General features: G+C 36.0%; 1 protein-coding gene across 2 annotated transcripts in view; it reads left to right on the forward strand.

Moving 5' to 3' along the window:
- KIAA0825 (KIAA0825 ortholog) overlaps positions 1-12,077 on the forward strand; it is a 401,795-nt gene that overhangs the window by 48,342 nt on the left and 341,376 nt on the right. The window lies entirely within an intron of this gene.

A 12,077-nucleotide genomic window follows, 5' to 3' on the forward strand; every position in this document is an offset into this window, starting at 1 on the left:
AATTGGTCGTGGAAGCTAGCATTAACTATAGCTGATTTTAAAAGTTTCTCTGATGTTATTCCTATAAGAATATATACAGTGAAAGAGGGTGTGAAGATTCTTAATTTTAATCAAAAGATAAAGGAAAAAAGAATCTTTTATGATACAATACATTTTTCTTATCATTTTAGTTTCTTACCAGTGAAGAAAAATTAAGGTTGAAAATATGATTATTTTGAAAATTTTGATTGCTCAAGCTTTTACCTAGAATGCTGAGATATATTTCTAAATAGATTCCTAAACTGTATTTTTATTAATAATTATTTAAGAATTATCCTTTGGTGACTTGCTGTTTTTTAATTTGTAATCATGTCATAAAATTTCCATAGCTCACTATATTTTACCTATCTTCTAAATTGCTCTGATATATGAATATATTATATGAACATGATGTGTGAATTTTCAAATAATTTAATGTTTTCTCTTAGAATATTTATTTTCTTTGGGAAACTGTCATATCACATAATAGAGATGCATCACCCAAGTTAAGGTCACAGCAGAATACAAAGTCAGTTCATTTAGGAACATTGCAGTTTCACTCAAAGTAAATAGATCTTCATTTTAATTATCACATAAATTTTAAATGCATTTTCACAAGTATACTTATTTTCTGTAATTTTTATGTTCTCAAAAAATTTCTGGTTACTTGTAAAGGGCTTTCAATATGAAAGTTATATATGTGCTAAATACAGTTTAGTTTATAGCAGAAGAAAATATGTGTAAGTTGCTATGGAGTCTTTAGGGCTGGTAGTGAAGTGTTTTCCATTCATAAGAGAGAACTATGTGTGTTGGCTTTAAGACCAAAATTTGAAGCCCTTTCCAAAAGTCCAAATGCACTGAACTTTCTCAAGCTGCTTTATCTGAGCTTTGGTATAAATCACTTGTTAAGTGAATGTTTTCCTTGTGCCAAACACTGTAATAAGCACATCCCTTTCCTTCGTATCCCAGTTTCATAAACAGAGAAGCTTAGAAAGATTAATGTTCTTTTGGTCCTTTGCACCAAGTCAGGATTCACATGTAGGTCTTCATGTCTTCAAGACCCATGTTCTTTACCATCATGGTATTGGGCTTTAAAGTGTAAAATTAAATGCTTTGTCTCTGTAAAAGAAATTTCAAACAGCACTGTTCTAGTGGGCTGCCTGAAGATCAGTTCAGTTCAGCCTTGTTGAGTACCTGCCATAGGCAAGGCATTTAGCAGCTACCATATTGAAGGTTTCTAAGCTAGATATGGTAAACGGAAGAAAACTAAATGAGTTAACTGCTGCTAAGGCTGTAGCAGAGGGAAGCCATGTTTTCCATTAATATTTAGCCCAATGACCAAATTTTTATTTATTAAAGAAATACAGTTTGAGACTAGCAAAATGATAATTTATAAATATTTATAAATAATTTATAATAATTTATATTCCTATGTGAATAGAATCTAGATTGGCTTGAATGTGTTATATATTATCTTTTTTATATGTCTATGTGTTTATTCACCAAGTCTTTGATATTTTGCCTGAAACCCTAAACATTCTCTTAAGTAACAATAGCTCCACATATCGGGTCAGACACTGCAATGTGTTATTTCATTCTAACCACCCAGCAAGGTAGGTAACATTATTTATCTCTATTGTATAGTGAGAAAACTAAGACATAGGGGTATTAAGTAAATCTGGTCAAGGTTATAAAGTGAAGCCAGGATAGTCTGTCTAACTCTGGTGTCTTGCCTCTATGATTACTCTCTGTTACCTAAAAGAACAGGACGGATATATCTCATTCCATTAAGAACACTGTTGTGAATGCTCTGTATGTTCAGATCTACTTTAGTGTTGTCATTGTTTTACTTTCCTCTAAACTATCCCACACTCTTCTCATTCAAAGAGATACCTTAAGCAGACCTTGTATATACACTAGTCCTTTTTTTCCCTCAGCCTTATTGAGATATAATTGACATACAGCATTTTGTAACTTTAAGAAGTACAGTGTGTTGATTTGTACCCTTAATATTTCAAAACAGTTGCCACAGTAATGTCACACAATTACCATCACTTTTGTATGGTGAGAACATTTATGATTTGCTTTCTTAGCGATTTTCAAGTATATAATGCATTATATTCTATAATCGCAATGCTGTACATTAGACCCCCAGAAATTATAAATCTTCTAAGTGGAAATTTGTACCCTTTGACCAGTATCTTCTCCATCCACCATCCCCTGGTAACCACCTTAATATTCTGTTTCTTTGAGTTCGGATTTTTTAGATTTCACATTATAAGTGTTATCACGTATATCTGGCTTTCTTTGACCATGTGACTTATTTCACTTAGCATAATGCCTTCCAGGTCCATCCATGTTGTTGCAAATTGCAGGATTTTCTTCTTTCTCATGACCGTATAGTATTCCATTGTATGTATCCCACTCTCACATATTCTTTATCCATTCATTCGTATGGAGTAGGAAATGGCAACCCAGTCTAGTATTCTTGCCGGAAAATGCTATGGACAGAGGATCCTGGTGGGCTCCAGTTCACGGGGTCACAAAGAATTGGGCATGACTGAGCAGCGAAGCACATTCATTCATAAATGGACGCTTAGTATGTTACCTTATCTTGGCTACTGTGATTAATGCTGCAATAAACACGGAAGTGCAGTTACCTCTTTGATAGCTTATTTTCGTTTCCTTTAGATATATGTCCAGAAGTAGAGTTGCTGATGGGTTTTCTGTTTTTCAGCTTTTTTGTGGAACCTTACCGTTTGCTACAGTGTCTGCAGTACCAATTTATATTCCTACCAGCAGTGCACAGGGGTTCCCTTTTCTCTGCATCGTCACCAGTGCTTGTTATCTGTTGCCTTTTTGATGATAGCAAAGTGTAAGGTGACATCTCTTTGTGGTTCTGGTTTGGATTTCTCTGATGACTGGTGATCTTGAGCATCGTTTCATGTACCTGTTGGCCATCTGTATGTCTTCTTTGGAAAAATGTCTCTTCAGGTCCTCTTCCCATGGTTTAATTGAATTTTTGTTGTTGTTGTTATGGAGTTGTATGAGTCCTTTAAGTATTTTCGATACTGATTTCTTACTAAGTATACGGTTTGCAAGTATTTTCTCCCTATCAAAGATTTTCTTTTTTTTTTTTGGTGGATAGTTTCCTTTGCCATGCATAAGCTTTCAAGTTTGATGTCGTCCCACTTATTAATTTTTGCTTTTGGTATTATATCCAAAAAATCATTGCCCAGACAAACATTAGTTGCCAACATTAGGCAACATTAGTTGCCTAGACCAACTTTTTCACTGTCTAGGAGTTTTATGGTTCCAGGTTTTAGGTTTAAGTTTAATCCATTTTGAGTTAATTTTTGTGTGTGTTGTAAGATAATTTCAAATAATACAAAACAGTAATGGGGAAGGAAATGGCAACCCACTCCAGTGTTCTTGCCTGGAGAATCCCAGAGACGGGGGAGCCTGGTGGGCTTCCGTCTATGGGGTCACACAGAGTCAGACACGACTGAAGTGACTTAGTAGTAGTAGTAATGGGGAAAAATATTTACGAGAAAGTTATATCTTTACTCAGTTATCACAAATTCCTTTAAAATAACAGGGGGTTTTGTTGTAACATTTTTGAAAATACTAACAAATAATAGTGTTGATTAGCTTTGTTTTTTACCCACTGTTTTATCATACTTGCTATTCTTTAATGAAATACTGGTACCTTCTTTGTTTATAAGTACTTGCTCTCAAAAGGGGAAGAGTACAGTTATCAGAGTCAAGTGTGCTTGTCTGAAGCTCTCACCCCCTTGTTTATGCAGCCTGAGATAAGTCATTTTACCTCTTTATATCGTTCTATTCGTAACCAATAAAATGAAAGGGTTATATTAGATAATCTATCTAAGCTTTAACTCTAAACTTATTCTGACTTTATGACTTGGAAATCATTCCACAACCAGATTTTATACCTACAGTTTGTCATTGGAAACTATCATAATTAATTTCTCTACTGACTGACAGTACAGCTGTATTAGCTGGCTGAGTGTGTGGCTTTGTATGCAACTGTAACAAATACAAAAACATCCTTTAGATTTTTATCTGTGTGACTTCCCCCCCACCCCCACCCCCACCCCCACCCCCCAGTGAAACTTGGAAGATAACAATGTGGAAACTTCTCATTTCCTGCAATTGCATTTTTGAGGAGGTTGAGGGGGTGAATAGGGGAGTCTGTGATTAAGCAAAAACAGGAAGTAGAGTCTCTCCTTCCAGCTGACATCTGAAGCTATTCCTAGAAATTCTTTTTGGGGCTTGCCCTTTGATCCCACAACCAACTGTTCTTGTTTTGTTTTATTTTCCATTTCAATTTTTTGGTCATTGTAGCTTTTTAAATCAGATCATTGAAAATTAAGATCACAGGCAAGAAATGGAAATACGACATTATCCTGTATTGTTGATTGAAAAGAAATCGATATGCCTATTCTCTGGCATGTATTTAAAGCAGGGATGTAACAGTGACTGTGTTTTTCCTGGGGAAGAACCGGACTGTTTCTGCAATGTTGTAGACAGTAAGCATGGACTAAATACCTTTTATAAAAAAGTGTTTCTGTATCCATACAAACCCCTCTGTAAGTACAAAAAACCTCAGAATTAGGCCTATAAAACATGGAAGGGTGAGTGATATTGTCTTAAGAGTCTGTGAATAAGAATTTGATGAGCTATGTAATAATGAACCAGTTGTACACAAATTAAACTTGTGTAAATAATTTTAGTATTCTTTTTCCGCTTGTGAAGAAAGTCAAAAGTGATTTGGGTTTTGGCATAATTGATCCTGAAGCCTTCCCTCCTGCCATTTCAGTTACATGGCATGTTCAGTGCATTCTTGAGACTTCTAGAATGTGCTCGTGCATCCATGCCATCAGTAGAGATAGTGGGCTTGTCTCCCCTTTGTATGAACCAGGAGGATATTTTCCACTCAACCTAATTCCTTTCTGTACCGTCTGTCTCTCTATAGTAAAAGTATACAGGGTGATCCATCAAGTTGAGGGTGAAAGCTCGAGCTATTTAGTTTTATTTCATCCTTTATATAAGAGGAAAAAATTTGTATGCCATTTAAGAAAGTGTTTTCTGTGTTAACTCATTCCCAGCCTTTCTGATTTTTGAGTTTTACTAAGGCACAAATAGCTTAGGCTCTATTTTACACTAAAAATTTGAATAAAGTATATACTTTGCAAAGGATACTACTCAGAAGATGATTTCACCATTAATTTTTGTTAATATTTTCTCATTGATCATCTTCATTTTTCCTTGTTCAGTTCAGTTCCATCACTCAGTCATGTCCGACTCTTTGCGACCCCACAGACTACAGCATGCCAGGCCTCCCTGTCCATCACCAACTCCCGGAGTCCACCCAAACCCATGTCCATTGAGTCGGTGATGCCATCCAACCATCTCATCCTCTGTCGTTCCCTTTTCCTCCTGACTTCAGTCTTTCCCAGCATCAGGGTCTTTTCAAATAAGTCGGTTCTTCACATCAGGGGGCCAAAGTATTAGAGTTTCAGCTTCAGTATCAGTCCTTCCAATGAACACCCAGGATTGATCTCCTCTAGAATGGACTGGTTGGATCTCCTTGCAGTCCAAGGGACTCTCAAGAGTCTTCTCCAATACCACAGTTCAAAAGCATCAGTTTTTCAGTGCTAAGCTTTCTTTATAGTCTAACTCTCACATCCATATATGACTACTGGAAAAACCATAGCTTTAACTAGATGGACCTTTATTGGCAAAGTAATGTCTCTGCTTTTTAATATGCTGTCTTAATCGGTCATAGTTTTTCCTTCCAAAGAGCAAGTGTTTTAATTTCATGGCTGCAGTCACCATCTGCAGTGATTTTGGAGGCCCCCCAAAATTTTCCTTGTTGTCTATTTACAAATATATAAAGTCAGCTACATAATCGGTACTCTTCTTTAGATCCTTTTAATTTTCTGTGCACCTTGGTAAGTACTTTATGTATTGACACACCATTTGATTCCTATAACATGTCTGAAAATCTGGATATTATCCCTACCTTATAGTTACAGAAACTGAGGTTGGATAAGTTGAGTAGCTTTCCCAAAGGCCCACTGCTGGGATGTGTCTCGATTGTAATTCAAATACATTGCTGAATTATGACCAAAACTATTCTCTCAAATACTGTCTATCTCTTTCTGAAAGAATTCACTTGCAAGATCAGAAACGATTTTATAATTTGAAGAGTAATTCCCATGAGCCACAGATCCTGATTTTTGTGTTGGACTTACTGGAATTGCAATATGCATATTGATTCTTTGCCTACAAAATTAACAAACTTGAATTTTGAAAGCAGCTATTATAGTAACAGTGCAAGGCTATGTCACTGGATTGTCTGCTCTGGAAGATTTGGAAAGAAAAAAAAAATCCAAGACTTCCATATTAACACATGAAAAGGAAAATAATAATGTTAATTTTTTCCTTAATATAAAAAAATATGTCGAAGAGGCTCTCATTTTATTTCTAGAGAAGGAGGTAATCTACTTACCTTTAAGGTTTTACCAGAGTTAACCTAAAAAGTAACTGTTACTGAAATAGTTGAAGCAGTTACTGCCAGGTTTAAGATCCTTTTTTATTATTAATTAATAATAAACCTGAAGATTAGCAGTATGTTTGCAAGATGCTTCCACATTTGGGTTTTTTGTTTTGTTTTTTTTAACCTCCCTTTGCTCCATCACCAGTCTGAAATTAAGCAGTGCAGCAACTCCAGTTCTTGTTTCATTGGTGGAAAAAAAAAACTACAGCAGGTGGTTAGCAAATCAAGGTGGAAATGAAACTAAGGTTAGGAGTATCTTCCCACTATTCCTCCATACCTCATTAAAAATATGTGTGTGTGCGTGCTAAATCACTTCAGTCGTGTCCGACTCTGAGTGACCCTATGGACTGTAGCCTGCCAGTCTCCTCTCTGTTCATGGGATTCTCCAGGCAAGAATACTGGCATGAGTTGCCATGCCCTCCTCCAGGTGAATCTTCCCAACCCAGGGATCAAACCCATATCTCTTATGTCTCCTACATCAGCAGGCGAGTTCTTTACCAGTAGCGCCACTTGATAAGAAAATAAACAAATAGTGTTATTTGAACACTAGAATTTTTCCCCTAAGGAGTTGGTGTTTTAAAATTCTTCCTACTAAAGGTTTTGTCATCTGTGAATTACTTATTTGATTAAAAACTATGAGAAAAATCACTGCGTGTGTGCATAAGGGGAGGGTGTTTGCTATGTGCTTGGGTAGGTACATGATATTTTTGCATATGTAAATGTATCTTTATTTACCTAAAATCTTTTTCTGCTAAATATGTGACTAGTTTTCTGACGCCATTGTTTCACATTAAATCTTCAGAGACTTCTGAATTTTGTTTTAAAGACATTAAAGCAACAAAAATGGAAAGTATATTCTAAAGAGAGAACGTGGATGCAGTTTAGCTTTGGTAATATTTTTGCTCCCATGCAGCACCTGGTGGGCTGCCATCTATGGGGTCGCACAGAGTCGGTCACGACTGAAGTGACTTAGCAGCAGCAGCAGCACCAATTAGCAATTACCGACTTCCTCTCATGTGTTCTTCATAAAGGTGGAAAGAATATTTTATTAGTCATATTCTGTAAGACATTCAGTTACTAAGGATGGTAGATAAAAATGACTTAGTAGTTTCTCATGAAGGCTTCCCTGGTGGCTCAGTGGTAAAGAATCCACCTGCAATGCAGGAGATGTGGGTTCGACCCTTGGTGGAGAAGATCCCCTGGAGAAGGAAATGGCAATCCACTCCAGTATTCTTGCCTGGGAAATCCCATGGACAGAGGAGCCTGGCAGGCGGCAGCCCATGGGATCGCAAGAGTCAGACACAGCTTAGTGATTAAACTACCATACATGAGGGGTCATAGGTCAGCTTGAGATTTATGTTCCTTATTAACCATTCAATAACATTTTTAAAAATTCAGAAGAGACTGAAATACTGAGATTTTTTAAACTGTTATCTTTTAACTTGGAAAAAAAATATCTAGTTAAAAACGTGACATATTAAGAGAAGAATGAAAATAACTGTAAACAAATAATTGGAAAAAAGTTCAGAATAAGATTATTCTAAAAGTAAACATTTATTTTGCAGCTTTTCTATACTGAGCAACAAATGTGGATGAGTAATACACATGGAGGTGGTTGCAGGCTAGAAATTCAATCTCTGTAGAAAGTGAGTTGATAAGTAACGAATACACTCTGTCTAAAACTTTTCTGCTTTCCCCTGCTAGAGCTATTTATGTCATTCTATGTCTTGATATATAAACACAATGATAAATGTGAATGCCGAGCTCTGTTGTTTTAGGTAGAAATGTTTACAGGTTTATAGTTTTATAGGTCATGAATCCCTGAATTCTTGTTTAACATATAGATATTTCCAGTGGACTAGTATAGGCAATGGCACCCCACTCCAGTACTCTTGCCTGGAAAATCCCATGGACAGAGGAGCCTGGTAGGCTACAGTCCATGGGGTCGCTAAGAGTCGGACACAATTGAGCGACTTCACTTTCACTTTTCACTTGCATGCATTGGAGAAGGCAATGGCAACCCACTCCAGAGGAACCTGGTGGGCTGCAGTCCATGGGGTCGCTAGGAGTTGGACATGACTGAGCAACTTCACTTTCACTTTTCACTTGCATGCATTGGAGAAGGAAATGGCAACCCACTCCAGTGTTCTTGCCTGGAGAATCCCATGGATGGGGGAGCCTGGTGGGCTGCTGTCTATGGTGTCTCACAGAGTTGGACACGACTGAAGTGACTTAGCAGCAGCAGCAGTATAACCTTGAATGCTGTTTAACTAACATATTTTTTCCTCAGGTTCTCAGAAAATGTAACATGTGCCTTATGGTTACTATGCTATTAATCATTTATTAGTAGCAAGCTTTTTTTTTCATAAATTTTCAGGAAGAGATGTTTCATAAGTCAAAAGACATTGGTAAGATCCCTTTAAAGATGTACTCTTTCTAACAGAAGACTGAAAACTGTAACAGATATTCCTACACCTCAACATTCTTTGTTAGGAAAATCACCTTGGCAGATATATGTTATGTTATAGCATTTTCAGCATCGTTATTTATATGTAAATATGAAAATCTGTGACCATCAGTGTCACATCTATGAAATCAAGTATCTTCTGCCTCAAAGCAGCTGTCATTTAACACCTCCACCTTTATTGATTTTTAACTGAGGGGAAATCTGAATCTTCTACACCTGGGAGTTTTAAAATTCTTTGTCTAAACTGGCCTTTTCTGAATATGGACAGATCTGTCTGCACTGGGATGTATACAGGAGAAACTGCTGTAGCTTTGAGAGTCAGACCAATCCCTCCCTCACATGTGGAAAGGAGAAAATAATCCTTAGCGGTGGGTAAAATATTTAAGAGTTACAATGGATTTCCAATCAGAAAGGCTTTTGCCTCTGTCATTCTTAAAATCGATTATCTGTTCCTTTGTTTAATACATATATTTTCAGTTTGTCTTTAGTTTTATCAGAATATTCATAAGCACTTTGATGGTTGGGCTATTTAAACGGAGATCTAAAAATCACCACGAAGTGAACTAGATTGCTTCGATCTAAAGCAAAACCTATCAATATTTGTTTTTGCGGTTTCATTTCAACATTGAGTAAAAACAGAAAACCCTTGTCTATTGCTTAGGAAACTATCTCTGACCTTACTACTAGTTTAATCTCTTCTGTAATACAGTTGTAGGAAGTACCAAGTTAGCAGGTAAAGTGGTAGTGAGAGATAAGAATCTGAAAAGGCCCTTGGAATTATAATGCCAGTAATAAATGAAAATCCAAATAATTTGATGTTTTGACATTTTAAATTTCTATGGCATGGTCATGCTGAACTAATTTTAGAATATCTGTCATTGTTTGTCCTCCAGGGTAGAAATTATCTTAGACTTACAATTCAGTATTAGCATTTCCATTAGCAAAAAGCACATAGTATTAATCATTGTAGTAATTGTTGGAGTGGACAACCAGGTTTGCAAAATTATCTATCCTGGAAAGAAGAGAAATAGCCTCCAAATTTTATGATGATCATTATGAGAGAAAGTTATGTTGTAACAATGTTTTATAGTGTCCTATGTCTTTTTTCCAAACTGTACTGAAATCATTTATCATCATTGTTAATGTTCTTTTAGTAGCACAATAAAATAGTAATCCTTCAGCTATTTGAAGAGTGTGTACTTTTAAATGGATATTTTTCTTGTAATTTTTTTTAGTCATGGTTACAAAAGTCATGAAGTTCATGGTTATAGTTATATGGGTCTTGTTGGTAGAGCCTGAACCTAAGAAGTGGGAAGATGTAGCAATTATAGCCCCTATAAGATTAAATAGCTAAGATCTAATATGAACTCTATATGTTAAAATGAGAAAAATCCTTGTTCAACTTTATAGACAAGATATTGCTGCACAGATTTTGTTGAGGCTTTATGTTCACTGAATCCCTCTAAAGAGACTTGTATTGTCTTTATAGAGCTTGAGCAGTTGGCTTTAATATCCCATTATTTAGATTAAGCATATGCAAATTTATACAACCTCTATGTTTGTTGATAAGTAATAATCTCATGTTTTGCATTGTTTCTGTGACATATAGACAACAAAATATAAATCCTTTTTATTTCTATGAAAGGCACTCATAGGGATTTGAGTAACAAAAAAATGCATACTTTCTTGACATTTATGATTATATTTAAAAACAGTATTATTAAATACTAAATTTGCTGACGATCACTCAGTTATGCACCAATGTGAGTTTGTTTTTTAGTTTTTGTTAAATTTTAATCATATGCCAAGTTTTCTGAGACATGAAAAGGAAACCAGAGATCAGAGGGAGGTTTAAAAACATTAAATACACTGATAAGGTTTGCATCCTTGTGGTATTTTTTTTTTTCCTGCTATCCTGATAGTTCTTTAAGGTTCTGTCATTTTCAATCAACAGAGAGTACATGTGATCAGTATATCTGATAAACTTGTCAATGCCTCTTTAAAGGAGGATTCCCCAACCTATTCTATTCAGATCCCCCTGCTTCATTTCAAGTATCATCTTGATAAGACAGAGCTATGTCACAAGCATCTGTGTAAGCCAGCTCAGTCTACAACTAATTTGTGCAGGAAAAAATTAAATCAGGAGGTAAATTATTTCATGATTGCTCATTCCCAACAGAGTTGGGCATCATTCTGAAGAAAATATCAAATAATTGGTTTCAGGCCGTGTCAGACACATGCAATTCCCTTCTCTAATGGCTGTGTGTGGTAGCACCAGGCCTCAGGGGTCAGCAAAGAACTGGAAATAGCTTAGTGCCAGGCGCAGCAATAGAGAGTCAGAGCACATAGGAAATGAAGTGGCAATAAGTGCAATCCATAGGGGAATGTGCTTCACTTGGAGTTTAATATATCGGTTCAAAATCTGGCAGGAAGCCATGCAACAATTGTTTACCTTTTTGTCAGCATCTGCATCTGTTCTGTTTTGTAAACAGCACTTAACTCTCAGTCAGTAAATGCTGGAATCAATAACAACTGTTAAGGGATTTCCTCCCCACCCCCCCCCCCCCGCCTTTTTTTATATTCTTTAACAAATGCACACTACAAACAATGTTTGCCTTAGATTAACAAGGAACAGACATTAACAGGGTCAAAGGGATTTGGTTGGGAACATTTTATAGCTTCTTGGGTTTACAGTAATTATATCTGTGTGATTTGAATGTATTTTGTAACCTATCCAAATTAAACTGTTAAAAAAATGCTAGCAAGCAGTAATGAAGATGATTTTTTATAATTATCTTAAGTACTGTGTATAGAAAACTGCTGGCACTGTTTGTAATAATTTAGTTCTGTGCAATATTGTGTATTACAGCTGCTATGCAGAAATATTAAGTTGCCTTTTGCAGTTTTAGGAAATTAGTGATTATATCCAGCAGCACTAATTATTTTAAGCATACAGTTATTAAAAAAAAATTACACACCACAGTGAGGCATAAAAAAGGTTCGATCTGT

Source organism: Moschus berezovskii, chromosome 8, assembly GCF_049115385.1.
Source record: "Moschus berezovskii isolate FMDL1 chromosome 8, NW_MosBer_1.0, whole genome shotgun sequence".
Classification (NCBI taxonomy): domain Eukaryota; kingdom Metazoa; phylum Chordata; class Mammalia; order Artiodactyla; family Moschidae; genus Moschus; species Moschus berezovskii.